Genomic DNA, 11,267 nt, shown 5'->3' with positions numbered 1-11,267 from the left:
CGAAGTGTTGAAAATAAAAAAGGAAATAGAACGTGTATTTCCTCCTTGTGTTATCCAGACATTTTGTCGTTCTGGAATAGCTAGGCACATGTTTTAGATCCCACGTGGATCAATCAACAAATTTCCTGTTGCTGGAATTCAGAGAGTTTAACCTCTCTCTCTCTCTCTCTCTCAAGCTTTTCAGTGGGGAGTCGGTAGAGTTGTGGACTTGCACTCGCGAGGCCCAAGTTCGACTCTCCGGCCGGCTAAAGAAGAGTTAGAGGAATCTATTTCTCGTGATAGAAATTCATTCCTCGCTATAATGTGGTTCGGATTCCACAATAAGCTGTAGGTCCCGTTGCTAAGTAACCAATTGGTTCTTAGCTACGTTAAATAAGTCTAATCCTTCGGGCCAGCCCTAGGAGAGCTGTTAATCAGCTCAGTGGTCTGGTAAAACTAAGGTATACTTAACTTCTCTCTCTCTCTCTCTCTCTCTCTCTCTCTCTCTCTCTCTCGCAGAGGTTAGGAATCCGTTAGGCAAACACTGTTGAGTGAAATCTCAGAAAGCGTAAAATTTGTTTGCTTTATATTTTATTTGTACACATTCCTCTGTAGAGCACCGCACGTGATAAATTCTGTTTCATTTCAAATCGTTTCCATTCGATAACCGCCCGCTATTTCATTTATAAGCATAAGGAACCTTTTTTTTCTCTCTCTTTCTTTATTTTTGTTTATCTTTTGGTTTGCTTGCAAAGTCTGGTGTGACCACGTGGTCTTCACGCTGTTCCCAGGTAAATTTTGGGTAAGCCTAAGAAAAAAACTTTTACCTTCTAAACAAAACACAAGCGAATTAATCTGTTTGTATAAGCGGGGTCAGTCTCGGGAAACTTCCCATGCTGGTCATCGCCCTTGACCAGGCGACCTTGAGCTGTCAGCTGCGCAAACCCAAGTGGTTAACATTTCAGGGCAGTGTGAGGAGGCAAATTCATACACACGGGACTTAGGCAAGCAGCGCAAGTGCATAATAGAATTAAGTTTTGTGCTTATGTTAGGACTGGAGGAAAAGGCTCTTATTATATAGAGAGAATAATTAGTTAAACATGGTGGTCCTTAATGTATTTGATCATTTGGTGAACATTAGTATTCCATTTTATTTCATCTCTTGTTTCTTGCAATCCAGTTATGTTAGATTATTATCAAATAAATTATTTTGGGTAATGCTTGTTTCCCTGTAGACCTGAGAGAGAGAGAGAGAGAGAGAGAGAGAGAGAGAGAGAGAGAGAGAGAGAGAGAGAGAGAGAGAGAGACTTTGAGACTAGCTACACTTTTATGTAAAGGTCACTATTAAGCTACCAATAGATGGGACTTCACACTGATAGTGAAGGTAACACAATGGGATTAACTCTTTGTGTGTGTGTGTGAGTGTGTGTATATGAGCGTGTGTGTATGTGTATTAGCCTAAAACACAATGAAAAAAGATTACTCACCTGGCTACAATGACGAGGATGGGTCTATTCCAGCTCTAGAAAATATATCTGAATTCGACAGTATATGTATGTATGAGCGGCGATAGGTTTTTATCCTTCCCCCGGTCAGGTCTGCATCATGAACTCTATCTAATACTTTGGATGAGAGTTCGAATCCCGCTATGGACGTCAGAATTTCTTAAAATCTTGCATCTGGATCTCAGACTTTTAAGAGACAAACGTATAAACGAATTGTGAAGAATTCGACAAGTTAAGACAAGTTCGTAAGAAAAAGGATACTCGTATTAGTTTAACCAGACCACTCAGCTGGTTAACACTCTCCCCTGGGCTCATTACAACGGGACCTACAGCTTATTGTGGAATCCGAACCACATTGAGTTCGAATCTTCTGGTAGAAAGTGACCTCGAAAGTTCTACCACTCCTCCAAAGAGATTTGGTAGACATAGAAGCAAATGTATTCTGTACATTTCAGCAATATCAAAATCTCGTATATAGATATTGTACTTAGTGTTTGACTTACCTCCAAATGCACTCATGGTAACACTGTGGAAGTTCTCGCCCGAAGACAGGGGATAAGAGAAGAGTGCTAGAGGAAGGCAACGGGGGAGGGGGAATAGCAAACAAATGCTTTTATGAAAAAGACAAGAGAGAAAAACAAACTATTGTGATGAGAGAGAGAGAGAGAGAGAGAGAGAGAGAGAGAGAGAGAGAGTAACAAACGAATGGAGAAAGAGAAATAACGGTAATCCCATTGTCTTAAAGCATCGCTATGTAGGGCTAGGCCCGACCTTTTATTTTTATATGTAGGCTATATAAAGATTGCGACATTGAATAGAATACTCTACCCTTTTATAAATCAGAGCTCATCCAAAAGTGCGCGGCATTTTTAATGAGCCTGGCCTTTTCCTTATCACTTATCCTTCATTATTGTTGCCTAGACAGAGGTAAAATCGGCACACCTTAGAAAAACAGACATCTCTAAAGTGCCTCAGAGAATAGATATTTTTTTTTATTCATCTTATTTGGATTCACAAATACTTTTCAATGATGACAAGCTTTTGTCGTATTTTGTAACAGAGAAGGAGAATGGCTTTCTTGTAAAATTTGGATCCAAAATATTACACCAGTTCCCTTAATCTTTCAGACAAAAGGCAAATGGTAGTATTCAGCAAGCGTTATTTGGCAACTATTAGCCAGACGGCGCAGGCGCGTAATGTGCCATGATGACTGGCTGAGTCTCTCATTCACTCGGTTACAGGCTGGCCTAGTCCAAACACCTGTGACTGCACAAGACTGGTTTAATCCAGAACAAATGAATGAGTCACTCGCTAATGGATTTATGCAGGCAGTCAGTATCCTGGCAGCCGAGCTAAATAACATTCCATTTAAAGAAAATTAAAATTATTCTTGATCTTTCATATGTGTTTTCTTTGGCAACCATGGTTTTAGTCTTTGGCTTGTGACTCAGCCTACACCATTTTTTTCGGTATGAAGAAGGTATAATTTTAGCTCTTAAAATTTGTAGGCCTATATATTTTGCATATACTCGCTTCAAAAAACTATTTATTACATTTTCTTTATTTGTCATAAACAAAATATAGGAAAATGTTGAACATCAACCTATAAATGACAGGTTAGGCCTATTAATCCTTTGCCTTATCTGTGAAATCGGGATATTCCTTTAATATTCAGCATGATTTTTAATGATAAGTATTTGCGTTATCAGATTATCATAAACAATAATGTATTTTTTTACAGTCGTTATGCAAATATATAATTGATCTTCACAGTGCTGACTGGCCTCCAAGAAATTGTTCTATTTGGCCTAATTCCGAGCCCTTATGCTTGAGGACTGAATTATTCACTACTTGAGAGAAAAATGTTTATACTTTACATAGTGAGGTAAAACAGTAAGACAAAAATAATGTATTTCCATATAGAATTATCAGTAATAGTTGGTAGAACTGAAACGTAACATTAAAAGATAATTTTCGTATAGTAGGAAAAAGTAAGTAATACAACTTCAATAAACTCTTTTGGATATAATTAAAGAATAACATCAAAAGATAAGTCAATCGATTCTTTTAAACATAAAGAAAAACAACAGTAAATTATGTTTGTCCCATATATTCAGTAAAACTGGTTAATCTAACCAGTTTCAGTCTATGAACGCTAATCACATCCAGGTATTCAGTGTACCCCCACGTCGTAGTCACCAAACATTCTAGGCCTATGTGACCCACTAAACCTTTTATTTGTAAAAGACAATATTCCAAATTCCTTTATCTGATATATCTGATTTCTCCTTCATATTTATAAAAATATTTTATTTTTCAATTTGACATTTTTAATGATATTAAAATGAAAATTGGCTTATGTAGTATTTAGAAGTTATCGTACATCCAAACCGGTCTACTCAACATTCGGCTTTACAGACTTGCCAACCGAACCTCATACCTCAGTGCATTTCACCACCCTCCAAGTGTATTTAGTTTAAAAAAGAAAGTTATATACCATATAATATTTTTGTTAATTATACCTTATTTGATGACTTAAAATAACATTAATTCTTTTAACAGAAAGATCTTTAAACAGATGATAATCTGATAACATTAGATATGTCAAACTCTAAACACTTGTTTTATTTGCGTAAAATAACACTTTTAACAGAAAGCACAGTTGGTATAACTGTTCACATCTAAACACAGTGAAATATTTCATAATGATTCGGACAAAATACTTTTAAAACTGCATAAAGCAAGGTGTTTTCTTGCAGTTTTATTTTCTAATCGTTTTAACTGATTCTATTCTTGCTATTAGAAAAAAATTCTCGCGCTAATTAACATCTGGACCATAAAAAAAGTTATAGGATCCGAACGATATATTTCGTAAAGTGATGCAGTATTAAGTATCATGATTGTACAGTCATGCTCAAATCTAACAACACGATTCTTTTTATATCGTCCAAAATCTCAGACTCAGTGTAACGGTTTCCAAATGGCTGTATCAGACAGGCCCCGCTCACCCATGGGTATCAGTGGATGCGTTTTAGCTGCAGTAATACTTTTGTATTTATTTATATTTTTTTTCAGTGTTGAGAGGTAAAACTAATCAAATAGGACTATTTCAAATTTTATGGTTGCAATTAAAGCCAATATCATAATGTTATGAAAGCTTTTCATTATTTTTCTTATGCTTTTAACATTTGAACGTAGGTTTGATAGACATTTTTTTGTTGAATGCATAGGTGATGAGTGAATGTCTTGAAAATGTTTTGTCACTGTCTTTCTGGAATTTGGATATAAGCTATATTTTCTTACATATTTATATATATATATATATATATATATATATATATATATATATATATATATATATATATATATAAATATATATATATATATATATATATATATATATATATATATATATATATATATATATATGACAGATTTCACTCTTATGACATATATTATGGCCTTGTTTATGAGATAAATGTGTTTTCACATTCAAATAAGAAATAGATATGCAGTATGTTAGTTGCTAGTAAGTGAATTTTGAAAAAATCCTACGCTGTCATATAGTATCAATTCTGAGCATGGGTGTACATAGGCTTATGCTGATTTTATCTCACACCAGCTTTGCCCAGTCATGGTGAATTGACAGAATCATAGCCTGATGCTCGAATTCAGAGCCCGACAATGGTTATATAGTTTTCTGGGTATTTAGTCAACAAATGCTGAATGTGATAAAAGGCAGAGACGGATTTAAAAAAAAAATGCTAGAAATCAGGTGCTCTTGAAAAACTAACATCATGAGACTGCATTTTGAATTCTTGGCTCCCTTAGGCTCATGTAGGACAAATACATTGGTAATACACAATTTTTTTTATTTTAAATTACTCTTTTCGCACATTTAATTCATCGCTATACACATGGTTTCTATAAAATTCAGTCCTGCTTTGTTAATGTTCTCCCTCTGAAATTTTAAAGAGCTACCGTAGCATTACCCTTCCCATCCTGTGCACTAAAATTCTAACCCACTTCATTCTTATGACGTGATTTCTTCTTACTTTCATAAAACAAGCAATATAAAGAAGGTTTTAGCATGAGAGAAAGACAGTAACAATTATGCAACATTTGAACTAGACAGGAATTTTATGAGTTATTACCGGTAAGTCGTGTCTTATTTTTAAAATTCATTGACGACATGATGTTATAAAGGTTGTCAGTTGTAAAATGCTTATAACGATCGCTATTGCAGGAAATATTGTGCAGTCAAATCTTTTGGCATATTTACAATAGTTTCATTCTTTTCAAAGGATGCTTGTGTAATTCATATTGATTTACTAAAAAGAAGAAATTTACTTTAGATGAGTGCAGACGGCCACATCGGGATAAAAGTGATATCAGTTCAGTTTCAGCTGAAGGACAAGGAAGCTCTGAATCCGAATGTTAAGTTAGATCATTTCCCGTGGTCCGCCTCCTGATCTGGTTGCTCGTATACGTTCACCTGTATTTCCTACTCGTACTTAGTTTTCGTATCGCAATAGCCCCGGTATATCTGTCGTAACTCAAAATGATTTATCTATTTTTAGTTATTTAGTCTTCTCTGTGTCTAATCACATGTGTTACACATAGATAAGTGCTTCGGTAGGAATTCAGTCTCTTTAAGTATATTCGAATGAGATGGAATTAAACCGATCAGCAGCCGATATCATCAGCAGTGTTGCCATAACGAAATGCTTATTAAAGACATATTTCGAGGACAGATCAGCTGACACCGACTTCTTTTTTATAGGAAAAAAACAAATAAATATTACCATAAGTCGTGCTAACACTGTATATTTTCCAACAAAATTGTCAAGAAATTAGAGGAAAAAAATAGGAAACATAATCAATAAACACATATACAAACCAGCTAAAAGAGCTTGAGAGAGAGAGAGAGAGAGAGAGAGAGAGAGAGAGAGAGAGAGAGAGAGAGAGAGAGAGAGAGAGAGAGCTGCTGATAAGGAAAAGTAGATGGTTTTATTAGTGTAAGAGATGAATAACAGAAATCTCTTAAATAAAATATCCTACGACCCTTAGAGAAGAGAGGAGACGAAGAAATCAATCTAGTACACAATAGCTTCGGCCACTGCAAGTTCTATACAGACAACAATGAATGTTTCCTTTGCCTCCCTTGACCTCCTATTCCTTCGCTCGTGATTTTCTATCCATCTAACTCCTCCTGGAACCATTCTCTTCCGTTCCAGAACCTTCACGCACATGACTGCATTCACTGCATCGGCTTTCCAAATAAGACGACTAATTCCTTCTCAGTGGAAGCTACTTGTTGAATAGCTTTCGCTCTTCCCTCACGTTGTTTGTACTTCGTATACTTTTCCCAGCCTGTATTATCGCAATTTCGGTCTCTCTCTCTCTCTCTCTCTCTCTCTCTCTCTCTCTCTCTCTCTCTCTCTCTCTCTCTCTCTCTCTCCGAACTTTCTTTGCCTCAAATTCCCGCTCTCATACCAGTACTCGTCTTCCTCACCTTATGCTTTGAAAGAACGCTTGCTCGGGTCGGCTGTAATAAAATATCCCGCTGCTATGAAACACTGTTGGCATATTTCATATCTTTGTGGACGTATTTCAGATCTCTTTGGCTACAGCCTTTACATATTTCCATATGCAAAAGAGCTTTTCCATTCTTCGGTAAACCCTTCACGTTCTGGATATTTTTTCCTCTCACAACTTCAGTCTGGGTCAGCTGTTTTCGTCCTCTTTTAGGATTATTCAGGAATGAGCTAATAGCCTCGACTGTACTTTCTTTAAATCCCATCTATTTCTGATCACGATATACTACTTCTTTACTTTCAAATTACGGAAAATAACCGATATATTCAATAAGATGAAAGTCGAATTACCATAGAAAACGTGTATTACAGTGAGTTGAGTGCCATTCTTACATTCTTCCTGTCGTATTCTAAAACTTTGTTAAAATGTTTCCAAGGGGCAATATTCCAACACTATGTAGACGACCACACCCATAAGCCAAAACAAGAATAATTATTCAAAAGCACAGAGACCGCACATAGAAAAGCCAGGTTCCACAAATTGCAAATAGCAGAAGCTGTGAGTACTGCATAAATCAACAACGGCCTGCGTTAAATATACAGAGGAGCACAGAATTCAACCTCCCTTCTTCGTGGAAGCCACAAGACATCCGTGAGAATCCAAAGGGAGACACGAGCGAAAGAACAAAGCTGGACATGACTACCAGCAATAAAGCAAATCAAGACTATCGGCCAGAGACAAGAATCATGCCCTAGCCCGCGCCATTGGCCGCAAGCCGAGGCATAGGATGAGTCCTACAGAACACCAGGAATGCCTATGCAGCCCCCCAGACAGCCAGGAAGAGGATGCAGCCAGCCAAGTAATAGAAATTCAGCACCCCAATGACGTCCTGTTTAAATTTCAAATGTTTGCATGTAGTAATAAATACCTTGTATGTCGATTTATAATTCAGTCCCGATGACGCCACTGAGAAAGATGTGAAACGGTCCGTCGACGACAAAAAAACAAGAAGTAAATGGAAAGGATCTTGAAAAATTTCTCCTTATTCTTGGAAAGTTTGCCAGAAGAGAAAAAGAAGTATAGACTGATTCAAAGTCTTGATAAGATAGTGTATGTGAACAATGCCATTGATGTCAAAAGAATATATATATATATATATATATATATATATATATATATATATATATATATATATATATATATATATATATATATATATATATATATATATATATATATGTATATATATATATATATATATATATATATATATATATATATATATATATATATATATATATATATATATATATATATATATATATATATACAGGGAGCAGGAGCAGGAACAAACATGGCGACGTACTATAATTTATTTCGACGCGTTTCGCATTCAGCTGAATGCATCATAAGGGTTCTGTACAATAAATAAAAACCAGTAAAAAGTATATGAATTTGCTAGTTATCTAAAAAAATCGTTTATACACTAATTAAAATGAAAACCAAAACTTCACACATACGTAAAAGTACACTCAAGACTGACAAAGTTACACAGAAAATTAAAAGCACATATGTTGATTAAAAGTTCAGATAAAAATACAAAAAAAAAAAAACAAAAAAATTTACAAAGTTAAGAAATATTTGAGGAGCGCTGGGGGTCGACCTACCATGGCAAGAGATAAACAAAAACTAAGAGAATGTAAACAAAAACAACAGGTTAAGAAAGGTGCAAGAGCGTGGATGTGGACTGGGTGTTCAACTGCGGAACAAGCTGTTTGATGAAGAGACTCTCGAGGATCAATAATTCATTTGGGCTGGAGTTTTGACCCACAATAACGAAATTGTCATATTTAATGGGAACTTTACATTTTTTGCTATGTTCACGTATAGTGGACTGTTCAGGATTTGATAGTGAACAATACTCCCAATTATCAGCTTGCAAAATTTTTAGTCCCGTTGCTGGAACCTTTAATTACGAATCAATATACTGTTGCCAACTCAAAAACGTTTGAAGAATGTATACTCTCCCAAGATTCTGATACATTTAAGGCGAGCTCAGATGTTGAATCCCTTTTCACCAATGTTCCTGTTAGGGAGACATTAACATAATTTTAGACAAGTTATTTCCCGAACCTGATTCATGTTTTCATAATTTTAACCGTTCTACTTTTAAATTTCTTTTAGAAATGGCAGTGCTGGACACCGCCTTTATTTTTAATGGTAATTTATATAGACGAGTAGAGGGCATGGCTGTGGGTTTTCTATTAGGCCCAGCCTTTTCAAGTGTCTTTATGTGCTCGCTGGAAGAGCGCTTTTTAGATGAGTGCCCTCTGTCCTTCCGCCCGTTGTTTTATAGAAGAGTTAATTCGTATCGCCTAAATATTAAGTTTACCCTTGAAAAGGAAGTGAACGACCGTCTTTCATTTTTAGATGTAGAAGTCTTTCGTGAAAACAATCAGTTTAATACTGCTATTTTGAGAAAAAAGACATTTATGGGTTTGGGAACTAATTTTCATAGCTTTTGTTTTTGAAATTTTAAATTTAACTTCATTTTTACTCTTGCTTATAGAGGTGTCTCCCTTACATCCAACTGGTCTGTTTTTCATAAGGAAATTACCTTCTTTTAACATATTTTACCGATAACTGCTTTCCTACTAAGCTCGTCAACAGGATTATTTATAGGGTTCTTGATAAAGAGTTTGGCACTAGCGCTAATAAAATAAATGTTCCGAAGCTTCCCTTTTTTGCCCGATTCCCATAGTTGCGCGATGATTCCTTTAGGGCTGAATTTACTAACATTGTACAAAAATACTTTGGTGCATTAAATCTTAAACTTATCCCAATTAATCCACTCACAATTGGCTCCTTGTTTCGATTTAAAGATCGTTTATGCCCCCTCATGTCCTCTGGTATAGTGTAGTGTACAAATATTCTTGTCCCAGATGTAGTCTAGGAACTTACGTGGGTTCTTCTCAGAGGATGATAGGGGTTCGCATAGACTGCCATAAAGGAGTTAGTTTCCGCACTGGATGTTCAGTATCAAATCCTGAACTGTCCAGTATACGTAAACATAGCAAAAAATGTAAAGTTCCCATTAAATACAATTTCACTATTGTGGGTCAAAACTCCAGTCCAAATGAATTACTGAGCCTCGAGAGTTAATCAGCTCAGTGGTCTGGTAAAACTAAGGTACATTTTTTTTTTCGAGTCTCTTCATCAAACAGCTTGTTCCGCAGTTGAACACCCAGTCCACATCCACGCCCTTGCACCTTTCGTAACCTGTTGTTTTTGTTTACATTCTTTTAGTTTTTGTTTATCTCTTGCCATGGTAGGTCGACCCCCAGTGCTCCTCAAGTATTTCTTAACTTTGTAAATTTTTTTGTATCTTATTTTTTTGTATTTTTATCTGAACTTTTAATCAACATAATTATGTGCTTTTAATTTTCTGTGTAACTTTGTCAGTCTTGAGTGTACTTTAACGTATGTGTGAAGTTTTGGTTTTCATTTTAATTAGTGTATAAACGATTTTTAGATAACTAGCAAAATTCATATACTTTTTATTGGTCGTTATTTATTGTACAGAACCCTTATGATGCATTCAGCTGAATGCGAAACGCGTCGAAATAAATTGTAATACGTCGCCATGTTTTTTCCTGCTCCTGCTTCCTGTATATTTTATCTCCTTGGCTGATTTGCCTGCCTTCTCCGTTCACACACACACACAGATACTGTATATGTATATATATATATATATATATATATATATATATATATATATATATATATATATATATATATATATATATATAGAAATCATCAACACACAATCACGTGTGGAACAGAAATAAATTTCTGACTCACGTCAGGATCGAACCCAGGTCTCTCAGGTGGAAAGCAAGGGCGTTACCCACTGGGCCATACAAGTCTAAAAAGAAGTTGGAACCTGAGAGCAACTGCACCCAAGGAATTACCTGGGCAAGCTAACTGCTTGCATACCAGCGAGTTTTCCCCAACTTCCCGACTCAGCAATGACCCAATAGACAACATTTCATTCGAATTATCCCTTCTGAGTGAATAAGATAGAAATCATCAACACACAATCACGTGTGGAACGAAATAAATTTCTGACTCACGTCGGGATCGAACCCAGGTCTCTCAGGTGGAAAGCAAGGGCGTTACCCACTGGGCCATACAAGTCTAAAAGAAGTTGGAACCTGAGCAACTGCACCAGGAATTACCTGGGCA

Source organism: Macrobrachium rosenbergii, chromosome 51 (assembly GCF_040412425.1).
Source record: "Macrobrachium rosenbergii isolate ZJJX-2024 chromosome 51, ASM4041242v1, whole genome shotgun sequence".
NCBI classification, from domain to species: Eukaryota; Metazoa; Arthropoda; class Malacostraca; order Decapoda; family Palaemonidae; genus Macrobrachium; species Macrobrachium rosenbergii.
This window is presented reverse-complemented; position numbering follows the sequence as displayed.